This window comes from Pinus tabuliformis, chromosome 1_1, assembly GCF_031772625.1.
Source record: "Pinus tabuliformis cultivar Carrire ecotype Pingquan chromosome 1_1, CPIR1, whole genome shotgun sequence".
Taxonomy (NCBI): domain Eukaryota; kingdom Viridiplantae; phylum Streptophyta; class Pinopsida; order Pinales; family Pinaceae; genus Pinus; species Pinus tabuliformis.
Window position 1 is genome coordinate 876,950,336 of NC_142297.1, and position 25,424 is coordinate 876,975,759.

Here is a 25,424-nt window from a genome sequence, read left to right on the forward strand (position 1 = left end):
ATTTTTTTTTAATAAAGTAAAGAATAAAGTTCTGAACAAATGAACAAAACAAGATATCAATTTTTTTTAATAAATAAGGTAAAGAACAAAGTTCTAAACAAATGAACAAAACAAAAAATCAAAGGAAAATAAAAATAAATATGTATCAAATAAAAACGAGTGTAATATGTCGCATTATTGTTTAATACTTGTTTTTTAATGTAAAAAATAATTTTTAGCAAAATAATTAACTAAGTATGTAATTAAGTGTGTTTATAGAATTTTTTTAATAAAGTAAAGAATAAAGCTATGAACAAATGAACAAAACAAGATATCAATTTTTTTAATAAATAAGGTAAAGAACAAAGTTATGAACAAATGAACAAAACAAAAAATCAAAGGAAAATAAAAATAAATACGTATCAAATAAAAACAAGTGTAATATGTGGCATTATTGTTTAATACTTGTTTTTTATGTAAAAAATAATTTTTAGCAAAATAATTAACTAAGTGCGTTTATAGAAGTTTTTTAATTATAAAATTTATTTTTGTTAATTTAATTATTACTAAAATTTGTTTTAAATTCAAAGCAATTATAACATATAGTATATAGTTATTATAAAGTTGCTATTATAATTATTATAATGTTTGTATGAAACTATTTGATCTCTCTTGCCATATTTGAAGAAATGTTTGCACTTCAAGCTAATCCCTCTCACTATATTTGAGGAATGCTTTGCACCTCAAGAGATTTTTATCTTTCTAGACATTTCATATATTTGGAGTTAAGATGAATATAGTATTAAAAAATCTATCATATAGTGAATATTTTTGTATATAATCATTATCATATATAGTATTTTGGTGGAAATAATTAAAGTTGTTAATATTTTTATTTAATTTCAAGAATAATTTTAAAATTTGTTTTAAATAATATGTTTGTGGTAATTTTGTATATAACCATTTTTATATATAGCATTTTGGTATAAATAATTAAAGATGTTAATATTCTTATTAAATTTCAAGAGTAATGTTTAAAATTTGTGTAAAATAATATGTTTGTGTTAATTACTACGACAAATCCATATTATATCAAAAACTATACTATCTTGCATGAAGAGAATTTTTTTTAAGTGCAAATAAATAAATAAATTTAATTTTTTCAAACTTTAAAATTAATTACATAAACAAATCAGATTAAATGTTTAAATTAATTAAGAATTAAACTAGTTAAGAATGCAAGAATGCACCAATGAGGAACATGTTTTGGAAGGACAATTCATTCTTTCCAAAAGAAAAGACAATTCATTCTTTCCAAAAGATAAGTTATCATCCTGTTTTAAACTTTTCAAATAACAAACAATAAAGGAAGAAAAATGGATTTAAAATGGTTTTCATAATAAAATTTTGAAGTGATAAAAAGAGAAATAAATAATTTATAAATATTAAGATTCATAAATATTTAGATTTGATATGTGTACTTTTATGATACTTATTTTTTATAGAGATATTTTTTTAAAATAATTTTTATTTGTCATAGATATTAAGATTTGATTTGCCCTCGGATGCGGGTGTTAGCATGAACGGCAGTGAGGTGCCACATGCCAGACATGTGTCGCCTCGTGATCACTCCGGGAATTTAATGCCTCTTGCCACCGAGAGTTAATAGATGAGACACTCTGCAGGGTACTTAATGCGGCGTAAGGTGAAATGGAGAGTCTGCAGAGAACAATTAAGGAGAACAAGCTTCGAGAGTATGTCAGGAGATTTAAGGAGGATGAAGGAATGTTGCGGCTCCATGTTCAGAGCAAAAAGCTCGCAGTTCAGGTCTATGTGGGTAATCGTCTCTTTAAGGCTTCAGATCTTGCTGGTCTTGCCGGCATTCAAGACGCCAAAGGAAATTTCAAGGCTGTATTTTCAGTGGGCTGCTGTTTATATTCTGCTGAGATCGGTACCGGAACAGTTGGGAGAGGACGTAATTCTGTTGAGGGGCTACTCAAGACGGAACAACCCTCATTCGCTGCTCTGCCACAAGCCGCCGGCATTTCTGCAATCATGGTTCGACCCAGGGAAAGGATGCTCAACAGAAGGGGTTCTGTTCGTGGAGGTTCCTCACGCCGCCCTGCTGCGGAATCCCACCACCACTGTTGCTGCTGTTACTGCCATAGAATGGCAGGGGCCACTCCTATACAGGCAAGTCAATTCATGGATGCCGGCAATCCCAATGCTGGACAACACCCTCTTCCAGCGTTCGGCTCTGCCATCTTCACTCTTGGCAACCCGAGGGACAATTCACGCATTAATGCACACATATCGGTTCTTTTCACTGAGGATCCTCTGGAAGATGAAGACGGTTCGGGCAGAAGGGAGGAACCCCCAAGTGAGCAACCAGAAAGTGTCAAGGAAGCGCTAGCGAAGGAACCTAAGCAGACTCCCATCCGACTTCAGGAGCAGGAGGCGTCGACCTCCAAGCAGAACCCCATGGAAATGTGGGAAGGCATTCCAGAAGGCCACGGGTGGAGCAGAATTATTGAGGAAGAGCCTGAGGAATAGCTTCCAATGGCACACTTTGTCATCCATTTCTTTGGTTCAAGTCTGGTTTAGGACTTTCTTCTTTGTCTGTGTATGGTATAGGTTTATATAGCACTGTTTGCGTCCCTATAGTTCATGTTTATGTCCATGTTTGCTCCGGTCTAGTCAGTAGGACTCGGAAGGGAGTTGTTATAGGTCCTCTGTTGCCCCTGCGAGGGATGAATTTTGCTCTGAAGCCCCTGCGCGGGATGTTTTGGTATGGTCTGAAAACAATGCTGTGTTGTGTCACGATGGAAATGTTGCCCCTGCGAGGGCGAATACTGAATGCGAATTGCCAACCCAAAGTGCCACAGTCGGCCTTGGGCAACCTGTCTCTTTGAATGTAATGTTTTCCTGTATATAATATAATAGAATAGAATAGATTTACCGAGAAAAAAAAGATATTAAGATTTGATTTGTGTACTTTATGACACTTGTTTGCTATGGAGATATTTTTTTTTTTTAATAATGTTTATTTTTCATAAATATTAAGAATTGGTAGATATACTTTTATAACACTTGTTTGCTATAGAAATTTTTTTAATTTTTAATTTTTTAAATAAATTTTATTTTGACAAATATACTAAGAATTGATATTGTTCAATTAAAAAATAAAAATATAATTTTTAGAAATTTCAAAATTAAATTTTAATTTCTAAAAAAATCAATTTAATATTTAAATTTTAGTAAACTTTATAGATTATTTGACAATTTTAATCAGTTAAATATTTTTTACCATAAAATGATTACGGTATAACGTATAACGTCTCTTTATAAAAAAATTATATTTAAAATATATAATATAATAACGATATTCTTTATATAGTGATAAAGAAAGAGAGTTTATAGTATTATATAGTCATATAGTGATAAAGAAAGAGAGTTTAGAATATTATATAGTCATAAAGAAAGAGGATTTGGGTATACTCTAACACTGCTTTTATTTAGTTTATTTTTTTAGGATATAAAAAAATATGGTTTATGTGTCAAAATATAAAGGCATTTTGAAGATATGAAAGTCTAATATGAATTGGTGTAATTTTTTGGTAATAATTATAAAGCGGTGTAATGTTTTAATGTGTCAAAATATAAAAGTATTTTGTAGATATGAAAGACTATTTTTTTTTTTATTGAATATGAATTGGTGTAAATTTTTTAATAATAATTATAAAGCAGTGTATTTTTTTTAAATAACAGTGATAAGTTAACTTATATTTATTAATAACAACCTATCAAAATTATCCCCTATCAAAATTATCCCCGCATCTAACAATAACAATCAAATATAATTATTTCTAAAACTAGAATAAATTTTGCGATTTGAATTTTCCATTTGGAAAAAAGCACACGAAGAAGACACGAGGGAGAAAGTAAATAAAAGAAATGGCCATAGTCGTTAAAGTGAAAACGATGATAGGGAAACGAGAATAATAGTCATTGTCGAGTGCCAACTACGGAGGGACTTATTCGCCCCGTTTCCTACGTCGTAGACTTTGGACATAATATGCTCGACTCCAAACTGCCACAGTGCCAACTTCCAAGGAATCGCTGTGGCTGCGTGCTGTTTTAAGGGGAAGAGTCGGCAACCTGGTTCTGTGCATTGCATTGAAATTATTTTCCGTTTCTTCAGTGATACCTAGTTTCGGATTAGAAAAATGAGGACCGAGACTCTCCTACTGCGCCTGCTGCTTTCGTTATTGTATTTTGTGTTCGCTGATGCAGAGTGTCCGATGGACCTAAACTATGTCCGCAAATTGCAGTGGGACAAGGCTTCCTGTAAATCGGCCAATATCGGCGGCAGCGATAACCCTTGTTGCCAAACATTGCTGAGTTTGTTCGGCGTAGGGATCGCTCAGTATTTGAGAGATGCATCCATGTTCGAGCTTCCCAGCAATGCCTCTGCCGTCTCCTGTCTCGAGCTCTTTCAGCAGCAGCTAGACTCTCTGGGTTTCTCGCCACACTTGGTGTCAATCTGTTTGAAGAATAGTATGTTTGAGTTTGTATCGAGCCCAGTGCTCTGCGCTGGCATACAAACCAAGCAGGACTGGATGCGCAAACTGGCAATTACTCCACTGGACTCTGCTTGCAAAGGCGACCTCTCAGATCTGGCAGCTTGTAAGGCATGCAAGGATAGCGGAGACCTTGTTGAAAGAGAGCTGGTAAAATTGTACACAAACTTGACAAACGTGGTAACCGCTAGGATATGCTACTATTTCACTTGTCTGTATGCCGCTGGAGTGGCTAATGAATTCGGCCCCAAAACCCAAAGCACTGCTCAGTGTGTCCTCAGGCTGCCCTTCGTCCAGACCACGTCGCGTGGCCGAGTTATGGCCTACTGTGTCATGGGTGCTGCTGCAGCCCTCCTGATCTGCGCTCTCGGGCTTCTGTATTGTTTGTGGGCGAGGAACAGGAGTCGTAAGGTTGAGCCCAGGGGATTTGCGAGGCGGAATGAGGAACATCTGAAATTCTCCGTGAAACCCAACACGGGTGCAGTTTGGTTTGACATTGAAGAGATCAAGGCCGCCACTGATAATTTCAGCGAAGCCAATCTCATTGGCCAAGGGGGCTTCGCTACTGTGTACAGGGGAACGCTTCTGGACGGTCGGCGGGTTGCGGTGAAGAGAATCAGAAATTGCACTCCGGAATGTGATTCTGAATTTCTGAACGAAGTGGAGGTCATCAACAGCATTAGGCACCGGAATCTAGTGGTTTTGAGAGGCTGCTGTGTCGCCAGCAACGACATGGAAGGGCACCAGCGGTTTCTGATATACGATTACATGCTCAATGGAACTCTCCATGACCACATCTTCGGAGAAAAATCCAAAGCCCGGCCTCTGAGCTGGTCGCAACGAAAGAACCTAATCCTCGGCATTGCCAAAGGGTTGGCTTATCTGCACGACGGTATCGAGCATACCATTTACCACAGAGACATCAAACCCACTAACATTCTGCTGGATGATGAAATGAATGCTTGCGTGGCAGATTTTGGTCTGGCAAGGATCATGGCTAAGGAAGAAGGAAAATCACACCAGACGACGAGGATAGTGGGGACGCACGGCTACTTGGCTCCTGAATACGCTCTCTATGGTCGACTTACTGACAAGAGCGATGTCTATAGTTTCGGTGTTGTGTTGTTGGAGATCATGAGCGGCAGAAAGGCTTTGGACACCTCTGCGGACTGCGCCTCTCACTATCTTATTACAGATTGGGCATGGAGACTGGTGAAAGAAGGCAGAACCAGTGAAATAATAGACGAGAGAATCCGGCAGAGCGGGGCAGAGCGTCTGATGGAGAGATTTGTTTTGGTGGGTATTCTATGCGCGCATGTTATGGTGGCATTCAGACCTGGAATGGTGGAGGTCGTGAAGATGTTGGAGGGAGAAGCAGAGATCCCTGAAATTCCTGACCGCCCTTTGCCGCTTATGCGTCATGGAATATCTAGCCTTACAATACAGGAATCAAGCAGCTCCTTATATCTGTCAGCGCTTAATCCTACTCAAGCAGATTCTTAAGAGCGTAACTCGTAAAAGCGCAGATATGATTATCTAGGCAGACTTCTATGTCAACTCAAATTGTATCTCAGGGTTGGTTTTTTTGTTTTGTTCTTTTTTTTTTTTTATTCACAAGAAAAATACGCTATCTTTTATATATTAAAAAAGGTGAGTACATATACATAGACCTTTGTGCTTTCTCATGTTCCTTAGTCTTACAAAAATGAGTAGCTCTTTCCACCTATCTCTTGCATATAGCATATTGGTTAACTTCGCAAAACAAATTATTTGTGAGGGTTAATTTAGCTTTAATATATTAAGACCAGATCAGATCACAAGTAATTTGTAGAGTTTGTATTCATTTTTTATTACAAATAATATGTAGGTTTTATATTTATTTTTATAAAAATAAAATATATTGTAATTATTTTAAATTTTGGATTTTTTAAAATATTTTTATAGGATAAAAATAATCTTTATTGTGAAAGAGTGTGGAATGACTTGTGAAGGAGTTTTTTACTTAACGTTTTGGATTTTAAAGTGACTCCATCATCAGGGAACGCTTAATATTTTGAGAAGATTTAATTTATATGTATTTATGTGAATATTCTTTCGGAAAAATTTAATCTCTATAAGCAATAAGAAAATCATTAAATTATATGCTAAACATTTAAATAATTAAAATGATGATTTCACACTAAACACATAAACTAATAAATAATAAACATACAATATACCTCATACAATAATAACTTTCTTTAACTAATCTTAAATCATTTCTTTTCAAACACCTCATAAACACTAAATATTCAATAAACTAACAAAATCATTCTTTATAACCATCCCTCTTTATAAACATGAAGAAACTACACAAGCTAACATAATTTCATTAGATTAAAAATGAATTTATTAAATATTTACAATAATGAATAAATTATTAAATGATATACAATGATAACTAAATAATTTTTCAAAAAAAAATAAAAGAAAAATAAACACAATTTAAATAGGGCTCATCATTTATTAAAAACATATTTATAAAAAAAACAAAAATTAAATTAAACACAATTCCCAGGGCCTCCGATTGACCAGCAGAAAGAGAAGTGAGAGAGGAGGAGCCTGCCTTGTAAGCTAGGCCCCTTTAAGCTCTTTTTGAATCAAGTTCCTAGTTTGTTTCCCAAGCTCAAGCTGAAAGCAAAGTCGATAGCCCCATCTCTTTTCTAGCAGCTTAGGCCCTTCCTATATAGAACTAGGTGAACCGTCTCCTTCCTTTCATTGCGTCAAGCACTTACCTTGCCTCCGGAGGAGTTGCTCCCTACCGGCTTTGGTTTGCAAGGCCTGGTACTATTGAATTCAATTCATATGATCCTATAGCAAGAATCCTAATCAAATGACTATTTGCGAAGAAATCCCTACTTGACTGGTGCCGCTTAGCTGACAATGAAAGCCGGAGTGCCCTCGCCCTAGCTTGATCACCTATTAGCCTTTCCTAATCCCCTTCCCTTCCCTCCCAGCCATCCAATCTCAAAAGTACTATACAAACAGAGATGCGCTTCCTCGAGTCCCATCCCAGGTCTCGTCGGGGTGCGAAAGTGCCATTCCGTTTGCCAAAGGACAAGACCTGAAGGAAGAGGTATTACAGGACCACATTCCTTGATCTTTAACTATGGATCAAGCTACGCAGGCAAAGGCAAAGAGACCGCCGAATCGATCTTCGCTATCCGGTGAAAACGGGCCTAACAAGTCGCCTGACTGGGGCCACTAGTAAAAAGTAGTCCTATACGGAAGCATCTCGCCGCTATCCACCTTAAGCTCTCAAACAGGCCTCACCAGTCTTACTGAGCCATCTAGGCAACACAACAGTAGTACGATACATCAGCTGCCTCTGACCCCGGTTCCACTGGATATGGGATTGCCACGCCTGGGCATGAAAAGCTATCTTTCTTACTGCCACAAAAGCTTCATAGCTACTCAGTTACACTGACTGCAAGAAAGAGAATTGAGTCCGCTGGAGTCGGAGAATTGTCTTTAGTGAAGCGCCTTATTCGCGACATGATAAAACTCTATGAAAAATATGGTCTTCCTTATAGGGTACTAGTGGGGTTCATATCCCAGTCGGCAAGCAGCAAGGTGTTGGAGGGTGCCAGCCAGCCTCGGGTTCGGGTGGTGTCTTTTCTCTATCAACACGTCCTTTCAACACATCCTATCAAGCGAGATAAGCAAGGGAGCACCAGTTGTCGTGTGGTGGTTTAGTGGAGTAGTTGGTGGGTTGTGGAGTTTGTGGTTCAAAGGGTTCCAGGCAAGTAAGCGAGCACCAGCCACCAGTTGGAGTTGGTGGGTCAAAAGATCTTCTATTGACGTGTGGTGGGTTGATTCGTAAAACCAGCAAGCATCAATCGATCAATAAGCGGGTAAGTGGGACTGTGTCTTATCGGTTCTAACGTCCCTAGGTCTTCTGATTAGCGTAAGTAAGCAAGATATCTATATCTCAACGGGCAAGCAGCAAGAGATCAGCAGGTAGGTCCGCCTGTTCCCAAGGGCTATGGTTGTTGGTGGGTAGGTTTGTGTGACCAATCTAGCAATAAATACATAAGAGCAACTAGAGATTCCAGCAAGTAAGCATCCATCTATCACTCAAAAACACAAGCTCTGGGTGTAACGTATATAAGCATTGATATCCCGATCCAGCTCCTCCAGCGCCCCACAAGCTAACCAGCCGATTGTTTCTATCCCAGCCTATGACTGATCGACTATGCAACTATGATCGGCTATTGGATGACCCCCATCTATTTGGGGCAATTCCTGGCTGACTATCGTCAATGATCCTTGGCTATAAGCGACAATGCCCACTGGCTCCTGCGACGACTGGCAATGACTGAGATTATGACCTACTGGACCATGGGCTATCGGAAATGACCCCCATCTATTTGGGGCAATTCCTGGCTGGCTACAACCACAGGCTCTGATCTGACTGACAATTGAGAACATGGGGGCCTTCTCTCTGGCCTGTTGTGAACATGGGGTAAAATATAAAGCAAGCAACCGTTGGCGTTCTTCATCTCAAGGGATGTCACAATATCAATAAAGAAAGATACCTTTGGCAAACAACAAGTTTGATTGATCAGCATAGGTTCACTGCAGACTTGAAGTGTTGTCACTGTTTCACGGTCCTTCTCTCTCCTCTCGGATTTGTATGTTGAATGGATGATGAACAGAGTCTGATGAAAGGAGTATGTTTCACGGGGTATGGTGGTTGAACGGGTTCTCCCGTCGTCTGTTGGTAACTTGGGGGCCTTCTCCTGTCGAACAGTGATGGGGGCCATCCGTTCTCTGTCGGGTATGGTGTGGGGTATGTTGGTGAAACGTGCGGGTATGATTGTTTAACGGTTCCTTCTCTCGTCTGTTGGTAACGATGGGTAACTTCACTTCTTTCTCTCATTCAGTGATGTCATGATGGTATCACTCACAGCAGGTGTGACTCACTCACCGTACCGTACCGTGTTGGGTGGATGTGTCATGTTGTGAAGATGACTCGGTAGGTATGTGTAGAAGGGGCCTTCTCTCTCGTGAGGTCTCTCCACACGTCTAGCCAGCAAGCAAACAACAGTGGCACATTCTTAATCTCGAGAGGGGTAGCACTATATGGGCAATATATATACGGAAAGGTAGCATTCGATCGATCAGCAGTTCGTTAGTTGCTCCCCGTCCATTTCTCTAAGGGGTGGAAGCACTAAAATAAGTGACCCGAAGTTCCATTATCCTAGCTCCCACACCTCTGGTACGGGGGGCCACCCATTTCATCAACCTTCCTGCGCATTCAAGTAGGAAAGTCAAGGGTAAAAGGTATCAGCTGTATTGCCAGGTCTATCTTCAAATTATCGCTCCACACTCTAGGATCACGGGTTCGACCACCTCACATTGTAGCAAAATAGGTTGGACCAGCTCTCGCTGGGTAAATATCCTGGCCCCCCCTCTTATCCCAGCCGGCAGTAACTCCCATCCAACATGCCCTGCCCGGTGCATTTTCTATCCGGGGTGTATTCTGCCAGCAAGTAGCGATATCTCAAGCAGGTAGGTTCGACCGTGGCTTTGAGGTTATCACCCGCCATTAGGCCCACCGAGTGATTTGATTGATTGATTAGTCTTATTCCCCAAAAAAGAAAACTGTCGGAACGCAATGGTGCCTCCCCCCTCTAAATAAACAAATGTTGAACGAAAGCTTGATGAAGGTGGGGCGACACCTCCCGGGAATCCCGGCCCACTTCCCCCTGCGGGAAAGGACTACAGGGGGATTCTCTGGTACTAGCTAGATCCGACCAGCTTCTCTCTTTTCAGAAGCCTTCCTCTCCTCGACTGGACCGGGTCTTACGGCCAAGTGCAGATTGACGAATGAATAAGTCTTACAAACAAGTGCTGCTTTACAAACCGTTAGGTGAGACAATGGCTAGACGTTTGGAGAGACGAGACAACCCGACGATGATGCTTCGCTTGGCAAAAGCAATGATCGATTGGATTCTTGTACTTCACTTTACAAGAGCAACGATTCTTCGATCTTACACTGAATGCCTTCGACCTTAGATCGATCTCTCTTGCCGTCTGACACTGCTCACATCAGATATAGTCCCTGCAGTATATCCTGCAGCTAAGGTATCAGCTAAGGTGGTCAAAACAGTCCGAGCGGATTCATTCAGGTGCAAATCCAATTCCAGCGCAAGATCCATAGCTACCAGTTATAGATTGAGATCCTGCAGCATACAAGCTAGTATTTTAGCCAGATTGAGACCCAGCATCAGTATAAGTTGCTCGGGGTCCTTATTGCTCGGGAGATAAGTTCAACAACGGACCCAAGGACTTCCGCACGCCATACACATTGATCTCTACGTCAAGATCTTATCGAAGCACATGAGAATTCCACTTCAATAAATATTCCACTACCTTTTCCTTTGTCTTTGCTGTCTCTCCCGCTGCGGGGTAAACTGAAACTCCTACCGATGGGGGCTCCGCTTCTGAAGCTATAGGATCTGATTCCAAGTCAACAAGGTCCACGGAACTAGTTAACCCACTTATGGTTCTGTTTCTACGGGGTTTCCCCCTGCCCTAATTTCTGCTACTGGATTTGTTGGATCTGCATGGTTTTGAAACCACCTATGTTTCCGCTTCTTAATTTGATTGCTCTGCTGCCTCCGCTAACGTAGCTGCATCTACCTTCTACGCCTCTGCCTTTGGTGGGGGTTCGGACTCTACCTCCACTATAGCCGCGGGTTCCCCAGAATGGAAAACTGCCCCCGCTATAGCTGGCTATCAAACTACTATAAGGGATGTCACTATATTCGGCCTGCCTTCCTACTAATATCTTCGGCCTTTCTATCTTAGGCCTGCAAGGAAAGATGGGTGGAGAAATATGGGTGGGTAAAGCCAGCCACCGAAGGTCGTGGGTGAAGGTCTGGTGGGGCCGGTCTGGTTGGAATATGATCTGTAATTACTAGCAGGAAGGATTTTGTATACTACTTCACTTGACCGAAGGGCTAAAGGAGATGTTACTGGAAAGAGAGTTGACAAGCCATCACTGGCTGGAAAGAGAGTGATTATCAGTGGGCCATAAACAGGAAAGAGATTCTTTTCGGGCCTGCGCTGGTGACCGAAGATAAGGGAGCAGGGGTGTTGCCTGTCTTCCTATCTTATCTGTTGGCAGTAAAGTGACATTCATGAGTGGCCTGCCTGCCTTATCCATTATATTCGGCCTGCCTGCCTTTCGAGAGAGATGCAACAAAACCAAGATCGCCCCTACAGTGGGTTACAAGAGGAGGCCCACTGACTGTTGGTGCGTACTGGAGTGGCTTTGCTTTAAGACTCGCCTCGCTCGCCAGAGATATTTAGTTATAGATATTCAATGGAGGGCCCGTGGCGGGCAATTGAGTCATAGCGAAGCCCACCATAGCGAGCCCTAATAAGGCAGCCCACCCCCTAAAGCGAACGGGGAAAAGCACGGAGCATAGTGGAACAAGACGGAGCATAGCGGGGACAAGAATACCCTTATCCACCCTTTCACACAGGAAGCGTATCCAGATACACGCACGTACGCTCGGTCTCCTATCTATCACCTTGACGGGCACTAGATGACGGGCACTAACGGACATTAGATGACGGGCATAAGACTGGTAGACGGGCAATGGTTCTGTCAATAATCAATCTCCTTCCTTCCGTTACTGATGGGAACGAGAGTGGGAACGAGTGGGAAATCGAGCAAGGTGGAGCAACACCAACTTCGGTGAGCAATGCTCCAACGCCCCAGTGAGCAATGCCCCAACTTCCTGATAGCAAGCAATTGAAATTGTGAGTCTCCAGATGGAAGGTGTGGCTCAACATTGGTGGGATTTTATGCGACAAGGAATTTCGCTACCTTAGGATAGTTAGAGTTACTGCCGCCATTTACCGGGGCTTCCATTCGAAGCTTATCACACTTCTCCTTCCAACCTTCCAGCACCGGGCAGGTGTCAGACTCTATACATCGTGTTACCACTTGGCAGAGTCTTGTGTTTTTAATAAACAGTCGCTACCCCCTGGTATGTGCCGCTTTCCCAACCCAAAGATAGGAGGGAGAGCACCCCTTCTCCCGAAGTTATGGGGTCATTTTGCCGAGTTCCTTCAACATGGTTCTCTCAAGCACCCTATTATACTCTACTTGTTCACCCGTGTCGGTTTGGGGTACGGTTAGTTCACTGGGAGGATCGCCCTCCCAATTTGAAGTTTTTTCCTGGAAGTTGAAACCCTAACAGAAGTGTGCTTTTGCATTCATTCAATTTGGTTGGCAGGAAAATCGAACTCTCATCCAATTCACTTCAACAGACACGCATGGTTCAGTAGTCGGGGCAACTTCGTCACTTTCGTGTACCCATCGGACGAAATCCCTTTCGGGGGTTCCTTAGGGACCGATTCACTCTACGTAGATTGACTGAACGCAAAAACCCTGGAATTGGCAGGCGATCGTGTTTTTCACATGATTCATCGTTACTCATGTCAGCATTCTCACTTCTGATATCTCCAGGGGTTGTCCCTTCCCCGATTGACAGAACGTCCCGCTACTAACACTTGGTTGGCACCTCGATTTCTCGCCCTCCTCTCCTCTCCCTTATGGTCGAGCAACTAAAGTTTCAGTTTACTTCTTGGGTGGGTGGGCTTATGGTCGAGCCCCTCTGGTCCTGTTAGTCGAGCAAGAAATGACCTCTCCTCTCCCTTATGGTCGAGCAACTAAAGTTTCAATTTACTTCTTGGGTGGGTGGGCTTATGGTCGAGCCCCTCCGGTCCTGTTAGTCGAGCAAGAAATATCTCACCCTTATGGGAATAAAGAACCTTGGGTCTTGAGAGCCTGCTTAATGCTTCCAAGGTCTCGTTGCTTTGGTGAATCACTTGAGCCCCTTCTTCTTTCTTGTCAGTCTGATGTAACTAAGGGTGGCTTTCTTTCCTTAAAGTTACTATACTTGACTTATTTTATACTAGTAAACTATCATCACAAGCCAAACTAGCAACAACTAGATAGGGTACACGCTCAGTCACTATATCTTGAAATCCTATTTCGGTGAACTCTGTCATTGTGGGATATTTGGATTCCCAACCAGCCAGTGAACCACCAGAAAAGTCATTAAGTCCCGAAACCCGCCATTACTCAACTCTCCTTCTTGGGAATACCCTTCAATTTGACCGGGAAGCCGGCCTCTTACAATAGTTGGTCCAGTCTTCGGCTCCAGCTTATGCGCTACCTAGGTGATCCCCTCTTCCAAAACAAGTTCCGCCTGACATTTTTTTAAAGCAAAAGAGGTATTTCATGGTTTTTAGTGTATAGAATCAAAGAACCTTTCTCGACTTGGAGATGACCTTCTATAAAAAAAATGACTACTTTAGAAGAAAGCCCCTTTTCATCTTTCGACTTGGCTGAAAGAGCAATTAAAGGTAGGTTGCTTCCTTAGCACAAGCGCTAAGCGATAATAATTCCTTGCACTAGGAAGCGCAAGCCCCTCCGGGACCTTCTCTCAACCTCAAAATTGATTGACCCGTAGACATAGACAATTGGGGCTTTTAGCACCCTTTTCCTTCCGTTCGGTGAATCAACCTTGGCATTACCTAAATGAAATATCCAATTCATAGAGAAAAATGACTCCGCGGATTGGCTTCCTTTCTTAACCTCTCAATGAACAAAATGAGACGTTTGCTTGCTTCACCGCCAACAAACAGGCCCACTAGGATGCTCTCTTGGAGTGGGTATGGGATAAGAGGCCTATACATCCACTTTCATAGCGTAGCTGGTGTGTTACTGGAATAACTGTTGTATTACTTTGTATTATCTCTTAGCAACACCTTATCAAGTAGTTGTTCTTTTAAGCTTTCCTTTGTGTTGTGACTTCTTTCTTCTCTACAAATGGTAGAGCCACAGGTCAGTGGAGCAGGTGTATCGTTTTCATAGCAGGCATAGCAGTTTATGGCTTTTCTAGCTGCTTTCTATATAATCTAGTATAGGAGGAGAACGCTTTCTAGCTATAGAGCAGTTATATGACTTTCATAGCATTTAGTAGTTGTAGGGATAGGTAGCTACAAGTAGTGCTTGAATGGAAAGACTCTTTTGAGTTGTTTTCTAAAAAGAAGAAGTTCTTGAAACATAGCTAACCCTTATTAAGACAAGAGTGCTTGAAGAGAAAGCTACCCAAAGGAGAAGCAGTATACGCAAGGTCTAAGCCTTACATAGTTGTCTTTGTCTCCTTGGTACCCCTCCCTCTTATTCTTCCTCTGTAATAGCTGCCTTGCTAGCGAAGAGTCTTCCAAACCCTGCTGGGCTCTGGCTTCATCTAGAGCCTTTCCTTTTAGGACCTGCTACCCACCTGCATAGTTACCCACCTTAATAACTAGACCTAGTAGCCCCATACAACTTGAGTACCCTAAAACTACTTGCTTGACCTATGACCTTTGAATGCATGTTCCAACCCTTCAACTACTTGTCCTTTGGCGGAGGTTTGAACATCTTTCCCTCTCCTTAACAGTCGAGCATGCTTACGCATCCTACGAGATTGGCCATTTGACCGTGGCGGAGGTTTTGGAATATTGAGCAACGCCCCCACCCAATAAGTCAATTGAAATGCATAATGACATATATAATGATATATATCTATTTGTATACGATATTACGGGTACGATCGATGATTCGAGCTATGATCCCATACGACGCTAAAGCGTAATTACATATATAATATATGCATTATCTGCCTCCCGCTCTAACCGGCAATAACAAGTCTTTCCCTCACCACGAGCGATGGCGGCCTTAACAGTCGAGCATTTGTACCTCACCCATAGGTCGAGAGTTCGACAGCTCACCCTCACCCTACCGGGGGCATAATGGCGGCCCTCGACCTCCTTTGTCGGTTGAGCGAGAAATCGATGGCGGCCAGTCGAGCGATGGCGGCCTTAACAGTCGAGCGTTCGTACCTCTTCCATAGGTCAAGAGTTCGACAGGCTCACCCTCACCCTGCTGGGGGCATGATGGCATTGGTCGAGTCATGCTTACGCATCCTCTCCTCTCCCTTATGGTCGAGCAACTAAAGTTCCTCTCCTTATTAGTCGAGCTCCGTTGCCGGTCCTTATCAGTCGAGCGATGGCGGCCTTTTAGTCGAGCGTTCATTACCTCACCCTGCCGGACCTTGCCCGGTGCGGACAAGCGACTACGTACCTTCTCATTTGGTCGGCCTTCGCCCCCTTCAAATGAAGGCCACCCTACAAGGCAAGGCCTGAGATGGATGGTAGAAATCTATCCTGGTTGGTCGATATTGAAAGGCCTGATTACGCTTCTTTGATTACGCTTCCGAGTCGGGGTACCGCAACATATATAAGAGATTTCAGTCATTCCGCTACTAAACTCAGGCATTCCGCGACTAGAATGTGAGCCATTTCTTCATGCACAATGACATATATAGTAGGTTCTTTGAATAGCCTGATGCTTTGTTTCGCTGGATAGTATGGGGCTGGGTTCCTTGGTTTCTAGAGTGGAGGGATGAACAGGGAAGGAAGGATGAGAGATAGGTGAGTTTATCGACTGTTTATATGTAGAAATTCATACCTTGTATAAAGCACCATTTCATCGCTCCTTCCAACCAGCAGGAGGCATCCTGCCACCCTTTTTCTCCACAAGTCCCGTGTGAAGTTACCGCGATGGGTCCAGACTAGTGGGTTAGCAGGACACCGGCTCAAGTTCTCTCCTACTAGGAGCAGGGTTGGGACCCGAAGGATGGATCTTCACCCTTGGTTTCGATGGAAGAGGGAATGAGCCTCTCTCGATTGTGTCAATCGCTCGTTCAATTTCATATTATATATGTCATTACGCTATCGCTGGATGAATGAGATATTCGATCAAGGTCGATAAGTAACTCAAGGTGGAAGGTTTCAAGCTACGCAATAGCTGCTATTATATATGTCATTACGCTATCGAATAATTGATCAAATAATTGATTGGTGTGTTAAGCGGGCTCGACCCCCCCAATTCTTATTGACCAAAATATGATCAATTGATCAATCACTCAGGATGCGCAAGCAGGCTCGACCATAAGCCCCCCCCACCCAGTAAGTAAATTGAACTTTTCCTTGCACTAGGAAGCGTAAGCCCCTCCAGGACCTTTTCTGTGATTCCAGTCATGAATTATATATGTCATTACGCTCTCAAATCCAATCTGCTATGGGCATATGTCATTATGCATTCATGACTTGATATTTGTCATTATGCCTTAGCAGATCATGCTGCTATGGGCATATGTCATTATGCATTCATGAATTATATATGTAATTATGCATGAATGACTCGATATATGTCATTCCGTGATGAATTATATATGTCATTACGTCATTCATTATAGCAGTAATCAATCAAATCAATCCGTTCGTTCCTCTCCCGCTGGTTGAGTCACTAACATACCTCTCCTTATCAGTCGAGTCACTAACGTACCTGATAAGAGAAGGGTTGTGAATAGCAGTACCGACTGACTAAGCGATGAATTCATCAAGTGGTATAGGTAGAAAAGGTATAGTTCTTCAGGTGGGTAGGTTGGTAAGAGTGAAGGTAAAGGGAAGGGTTGTATCATGGCATCCCAGGTCTATAGTTGTTCCTCCTGAGCGCTTCATTCATTCAATTCATCCAGAAACACTGAAGTAAAGGTAAGGGTGAGGTTGGTGGAACCCGTCCAGAGAAGTGTCTATAGCAGTCCCACCCAAGTAAGCGATTCATGAAGCAAGTGTATAAGGCTACAGGTCTAGGTCTGAAGGTGGTAAAAGAAAAGGTGGGTAGATCTTCTATTATTTCCTAGAATGGAGTGGGTTCTAATTCCATAATTGTATCCTAGGCAACGCTCGGCCGGACCAAAATAGTAAGTCATAGTGATACCAAAGAAGCATCCATTATCTTCAAGCAAGTGTGAGAAAAGCATTTACTGGCAATGCTTAAATGAATCCAAAGGTATAAGGGGGTGAAGCCCGACCCGAACAATAGCGATATCAATGCTAAAAGTGGTTCAGGTAGGTATCATGAGGCCAGCCGGTCTATCACCAAGCAAGGGTTGACGAAAGGTAATAGACTGATGGATCTAAGTACTTAGCTAACTTTGTGCCTCCCCCCTCACCTTCCTTCTCCTTTTCAATATCAAAGTTGAATTCTATGGGCCGGTATCTAGTTGTGAATACGCAAGGTGATATGATGCACATAAGTTAAGGCAAAAGGCTAGTCTAAGCGCGTCCCAAGTAAGCATGCATGATTGAAGGCAAGTGCTGTAATCAAAGCATCTCCTGGCACTACTGGCTAGCTGTCTTGACATCTCCTAGCAATGGTGTTTGAAGGCGCCCGTGAATGCTTCAAGTTTGGGGGAAAACAAAGTAGTAGGGGTTAAGTGAGGAGCTACGCTAGCTAGAAGTGGGTAAATATAAGTGGCTTGCTGTAGTTAACGCTGAAGTAATTCTTTCCGGCAAAAAGGTAATACGAGACTTCAAGGTCTAAGTGCTCACCGACCCAAGCACGTGTCTGTCTAATAACTAAGTTTGGTAAGTAAAGAGAAGGGTGGTAAAATGTTTCAAAAATATCAAGGTTGGGGTCGTACTTAAGAGTAAATAAAGGCAAGCAAATAGGCATAGGTAATAGTCGTATTTATCTAAGTACGTATGTACCCAACCAAGCCGGTAAGATCTAATAAGTCTGGTAGTATGAAATCCAAAGGTTCCCACGCACGCATGATGATCCTACGAAAGGTGGTGGTTCTTCCTGTGCCAGCCACCTGACCTGTCCACCCACTGAACTTCTATTAATTAGGGATATAAAATGAATACAAATGTTATCAGGACCCTTACTCCAATCAATCTCATAAGTTCTGGCTGTAATTCTTGAATCCCTAGGCGCGGAGCGATCCGACGATCCACCGAGCTGTCCAACTGTGCAAAGGATGGGGGGAATGATCTACGAAAGTGCTAAAAGCAAATAGGCTATTCTTTGCACAGTGAGTCTGGAAACACCAGTTCACCTTGAACCTTGAACCAGAAGCCTAGACCACTAAGCCATGAGCCTTAAGCCACGAGCCTTTCAACGTTGCCAGCCATGTTCCCCACCATAAGAAATTGAGACAAGTTGTTACCACCAGATGAGCATATCGATTGAGACAAGGTGGCACCAGACGATGATAGAGGAAAAGTTCAATTTACTTATTGGGTGGGGGGGCTTATGGTCGAGCCTGCTTGCACATCCTTACCGCCCAAAGAGAAGGCCCCCATCTCAGGAGAACAAAAACCATTGTTCACCAGACCTCGTTCAACAGACCCGAGATAGAAGGTTCCCCATCACATGATACCTCATTAAACATCACATCCATACCCGAGTCACCATCACTACATACCACATCCACCCAACCACTACGGTACGGAGGGGCCAAATCATCGACACTGTTATTGAAGCACCACTAGCGATACCATCACAACAAGAAGGAGGATTTACAACAGCTTGAAACATACGTCGATATACATTTCGAGGATCATACACAAAGGAAGGAACGGTCTTCAGGGAGGGGATAAACGAACCACATTAACCTTACGCCATGAGCCTTGAGCCTTAAGCCAAGCCCATAATAAGCTATAAGCCTAGACCACCAAGCTTACCAAGCCCATCTGGGACTACTCGAGCCAGCACACCAAGTGGGAACTTCACCGAAAGCCCTAACCTCCTACACGCCTTCTCTCTTTTCTATTGATGCTCACCTGCTGATAGAGACCTTTGACCTTTTACTTTATTACTTGAATCTCAGTAAGAGAGAATGAAGAAATGGTGGCCCCCCGTTCCAGCAGAGGTGTGGGAGCTAGGATCATTTCAATTTGATAAGGGTCTTTTATTGACGTCCTCACACCCCTTAGATAAATAGATAGGGAGCAAATAACAATTGCTAATCGAGCGAATGCTACCTTTTCGTCTATCTATTGCCATATATCTCTTGCTCTACCTGGAAATTCAGAACTTGGGTTGCTTGTTTTCTCATTGAACCCAGGTTCCATGCACGACAGAGGAGATGGGCCCCTAGTTCAATACTTACCCAAATGATAGGCCATACCCCTCACGTATGGTACGGTGTGGTACGATTTTGACACTCTTAGGCACACTCCCTCCTGATCGATACCACGTCTGCTTGCCGAAGGAATGTCTATCTAGATTACTTACGCTAAATACACCTAGCCATGTGAACTCAAGTACACTGTCATGCCTACCTTTTGATCTCTTGCTTTATGCTTGTTCGCTTTTCGATTCACCCTACGAATGAGAAACAAGATTTCCATGGAAAGACAAACGTGTTGATTATAGAGCAAGTTGCCTAGCTTGTGGGGCAAGGAATTTATTGCTTGCTTGACGTTAGGAAAGCAAGGAAATGGAAGTAGATTGCTTCTTTTGCACCTCGACGGGACTAAAGAAGCCGGGGTTGGGTGGCCAGTGGGCTGGGCTAGAAATAGACATAGACATAGATCAGAGGAGAGGAGGGTAGGGGCCTTCATAGTCGATCATAGCAGAGAGACACAAATAGCCGGTTCTCTTTGACTGATGGTCAATGTTGCCAATACTCGCTAGTCGTTCATTGTTAATAGCCAGTTGGAATTGCCGAGCCTTGTCTTAGTACCCCTTGGCATAGCCAGCTTGTCATAGTCAATAGCCAATAGTCAGAAGCTATTTCCTTCCTTGAACTAAGTTGGCTTAACATTCCGAATTACTACTATTTGGATGGGGCAATTCCGGAGTAGCTATATAGGGGAGATAGGTTGGAAAGAGACTCTAATTCCTACAATTTAAATAGGGCTCATCATTTATTAAAAACATATTTATAAAAAAAAAAAAAAATTAAACACAAATTTAAGTAGGTCTTATCATTTATTTAAAACATATTTATAAAAAAAAATATTTTCTACATTTAATTAAATAAAATTCCTACATACATACAGTAATAAAGTAATATATTAAATTAATAAGGATTATGCACATTATTACAAATTAAATTAATTAATACAATTTAGTTGAAGTCGGAAACGTTGGGTAAAAAATTCCTTTATAGGTTATTTCACACTCTTTCAATATACTCCATCACATGTCATTCCACACTCTTTCAAATATACTCCACCTATATAGACTGATTATTCAAAATCTTTATTTTGTTATAAATTTTCTATATCAAACAATTTTTTTTTTCTTTTTACTTGATCTTATATAGAGATTTGAACTTTTATTCTTATAATTTATATATTAATCATAAGCAGTTAAACTATTTTATAACATAAAATTTTAATTTCACAATATTTTTTTTCTTGAAAATCACAAATAATCTAAAAACCAACTCAAACTGGCCTTAAAAACCAACTCAAGCTAGCCTTATAATGAATGTATAAAAATTAACATAATTATATACTATGACATAAGATCTATGATGATTATTAATTGTGCCAAATTTATAAAATAAGTATATTAAACAAAATAAAATAATTTAATAAAAGACATACACACCACTTAAATTATATAAATTAAATAATTTATAAAAATTAATATCCATGAAATATAAAAAAAAACAAAACAAAAAAATCTATATTTTACTAATTTTGTAATCAATGATTATTTATTGTAAGAATTTACAAAATAAATATATTATAACAAAATAAAATAAATTAATAAAAATATACACCCAACTTATGTAAATTAGAACAATTATATAAATTAAATAATTTATAAAAATCAATATTAGTGAAATGGAAAAAACAAAAACAAAAAAATCCATATTTTACGAATCCAACTTACATTTAAGCTGTGTGTAGTTATTTAAGGACTATAGTAATTAACAATTTTTAGTTTAACTTGATTGTGCAGTACGATAAAAATTAAAAACACTTAAATATGTAATTTCTTTTTGGTTTGGGGGTATTTTATGTTAATTGCTGATTTCTGAAATATTCGACAATCAAATGAATGTGGGTGTGGTTAATTATTTGGTTATAAATGTGGGTGCAGTTAATTATTTGACCATGAAGGTTTGACTGCTAAATATTTTGAAAATCAACAAAATCATGACATGGTCCACCCTGCAAAGATAGTGAGTTCTAGATGTAAAATGATTGTTATTAGATGTCCACGGTTCAAATACTTTTTGAATAATAATTGCTATTAGATATCCACGTGGATCCATATATACATTTTTAATTAACTTTTGTATAAATTTAAGAGCACATAGAAAATTATGCAAATATTCATCACTAGAGGCATTTTCCCAAACAAAGAAATAGATGATAAACTACAATGTTGAAAAGCACTGCCAGCTGCAACACTTGTTTTTCGTATTCTCTGCATTTTTGGTAGCCAATGAACTTTAATTAATGAAGTGTATAGTTGTAATCAACTCTGCAAATAAAGTGAATTGCAAAATATAAATTCAATAACTTAAAAAATATTTCTACATTGTATGCCTTGAAATAGTTCAGAAAAATGATTTGTATGGTGGCGTATTGCTTTTCTAGAGGAAGATAGAGGAAGATAGAGATGTGTAGTGGATCATGCAAATTACAAAGAAGAATCACATAGAATTGAAACCTATAGCATCTAGTGCTCCACTGCACTCAAACACACCAATTACCTACTCTATTGCGCACATTATAGAGAAGATTGCCTGTAGTTTCTCTTTCAATTTTTTCAAGCTTTTGGGTTTTGGATTTCACATCTAGTGTTTGAAAAGTCGACATGATATTACCGTGGAAGTCGTCATTTCCAGGGATGACCCAAACCTATCTCTCTTAACTCTCTTATTGACTGCTTTCTTGTTGACGTTTCTATCGCTGATATTCCTTCTTCACGGGCCCTTGGAGCACAGATGCCCGAACAGGGTTTATCATGACTTTCATCCTCTCTCTCAACATTCGGGGTTTGGGGGTTGCCCCAAAATTTTTGGCTGTCAAGCAACTCTTCCTTTCTATACATCCTTATGTAATTCTCCTATAGGGAACCATGCATTATGTTCCTCATGTTATTCAATATTTCCGGAAAATTTTATCGGACTGGCATATCGCTGCCACGACTGCTGCTGGTATATTTGGTGGTCTTGTGGCCTTATGGGACCCTCGATGGGTTAAGGTCAATGCCTTCAAATGTTTTGTTGGTACCCTGCTTGAAGGATATATCCGTGCACTGAGTGGTCATGTCGACATTGTGAATATGTATACCCCCTATAGGGATAGGCTTGTATTTTGGGACAAGCTAATATCATCTGGGATTATGGAGCTGGTTTCTCTCATCATTGCGGGGGACTTAAATTGCACTATTGGGCTGGACAAAGTTTGGGGCCGGTCCAAGAAAATTGACCCACTAGCGGGGATGATACGCGACGCGATAATGGATCACAATTTTGTTGATGTATGTCCAACAACAATGGCTCCTACATGGGATAATGGTAGAGTGGGGATGGTGTATGTTGCAAAGCGGCTGGATCGGTTCTTACTGCATGAGGAGATGGTGGAGCGTCTAGGTGAATTACATGTTGGGGTTATAAGTAATTTTCTATCTGATCATCGGCCCATTACTTTACAATGGAGGAGGGCGGATTTTAGACATGGCATGCCTTTTAAATTCAACTGTACTTGGTTGGATGACTGGGATTTCAACACATTGGCGCATTCTATATGGACCCGTGATAGTGACCGAGCGCCATCTCCCATGGTTCACATCCTGGATAAGCTGGATATCCTTCGTGGGGAGGTTAAAACATGGCAAAAAAACAAGACTAAGAAATTACATAGGGAATTAAATGACATACAACAGGCACTGGATGCTCTACACCCCAGATGACTTCTAATTGTCTGCTTGAATCTACCCAGAATCGTATTCAAGCATTAGAACTCAAGAAGAAGCAGATTCTATCTACAGAGGAAGCCACCTAGCGCTTGAAGAGCAAGGATTTATGGATCAATGAAGGGGACCGAAACACTAAATTTTTTCATCGTTATGCAAATCACAGGCGCAAAATAAATTCTATCTGGGAAATAAAGGATGCTGATGGACATTGTATTCAGTTGCAGGAGGATATTTGTAAAGTTGTTGTCACCCATTTTTGGATGGCTTATGGCTGTAATGAGGGGATTGAAGTGGAGGATATTTTATGGGGGGTTGATCCATATCCCACTATGTATGATGATGAATCAAACAGGTCACTATTTAAAATGGTCACTGAATATGAGCTCCATGGGGTTCTAAAATCCTTCAAAGGCGATAAGAGTCCGGGACTGGATGAGTGGACGGTGGAACTATTTACTCACTTCTTTGATCTCTTTAAATGTGACCTCTTGGACATGGTGGAGTCTAGGGTCACGGGGGCCATTCACCAGCATATAAATTCCACTTATATTGCTCTCATCCTCAAGCGACGCCCATCTTCAAGTTTCTCAAATTATAGGCCTATATCACTTTGTAATCTCATCTACAAAGTCATATAAAAAACTATTGCAAGCCGTATGCGGAGTACATTATCACTCTATATCTCACCAAAACAGTATGGCTTCCTTTAGGATAGACAAATACATGATTTTGTTGCTAATGCTCAAGAATGTATGCATTCGATTCATACAAAACATCTAAATGCCGCCATTATGAAGGTGGATTTACAGAAGGCATATGACTGTCTGGACTGGGGATACCTTAGACTGGTTCTTCATAAGATTGGTTTACAACCGAGATGTGTGGCTTGGATTATGGCATGTGTTGCTAATGTAAATTATGCTGTAATCATCAATGGATATCCAACACATTTCTTCAGGGTTGGACGGGGACTTCATCAAGGTTGCTCACTTTCCCCACTCTTATTTATTTTGGCAATGGATGGGTTGAGTCTGCATATCAATAAAGCGGTGGTGAATGATCAATTCCAGGATTTGCACATGGGAAACAACATCAAAATTTCTCATGGTTTCTTTGTTGATGATGTGTTTATTATGGGTATGTTAAATCAATTTGCATGGCTGACTCTTTTTCATGTTTTTAAAAATTTTGCTAACGCTACTGGTTTGCATATGAATCTACAAAACTCCATTGTTTATCATGGATTGTGTGATATGGAGACTATTGTCTGTATAAAAAGCCTATTTGGTATCAAACCATGCAACTAGAGGATTGTCGATTGGCAATGACTCGTGGACTGTTTTTACAAAAGGATATTCGGATGGGAATTTAGATGTCTGTCATTGGGAGGTCGCGTTATCCTTACCCAAGTTGTTCTCATGTAACTAGGGGTATACTGGGCTCACCTTTTTCATATCCTACTCACCATTATTAACAGTCTTAATCGAATCATGGAAAATTTCATATGCTGGGGGAGGCTTGGGGATTATGAATATTCGACGCTTTGGATGGTCTTTACTAATCAAATCTTTATGGAGGGGTATATTTGGGGTGGGTACTTGGAGTAGGGTGATTAGACACAAATATCTAAAGGAACACGACCTTCTGTTTTGGTATCGGAAAGGCACTATAGGTTCCTCGAATGGCTTGGCAATCTAGCTTAGCTTCCATAAGATTGGTAAAACTTTTCTACAACATCTTACCTGGTCTATGGGGTCGGGCCACAGAATCCTCATTGGCGTTGACCATATTCTGGGTGCTGGAATTGAATGCAACATATCTGAGGCGCTCATCCATTGTTTAACTGGGCGCGGTATATATTTATGGAGTCAAGTTTTATCATATTGGCAAGGTCCTTGTCCTATTTGGAAAAGCGTTCAAGAGATGGGACTGGTGGGGCAAATGGAGCTAGAGTGGATCCGGATTGGTGCAAGCATGAAAATTCTTGATATATGCCATGAGGGGAAATATGA

The 25,424-nt window shown here is 40.9% G+C and overlaps 1 pseudogene across 1 annotated transcript in view; it reads left to right on the forward strand.

The window, feature by feature from the left end:
- Positions 1-4,045: 4,045 nt before the first annotated feature.
- The window catches only part of LOC149217124 (putative receptor-like protein kinase At1g11050 pseudogene), a 148,495-nt pseudogene continuing 127,116 nt past the window's right edge, over positions 4,046-25,424 (forward strand). The window contains exon 1 of the transcript XR_016251245.1: positions 4,046-6,073. The product of XR_016251245.1 is annotated as a putative receptor-like protein kinase At1g11050 pseudogene (transcript). The remainder of the gene's footprint in view (positions 6,074-25,424) is intronic.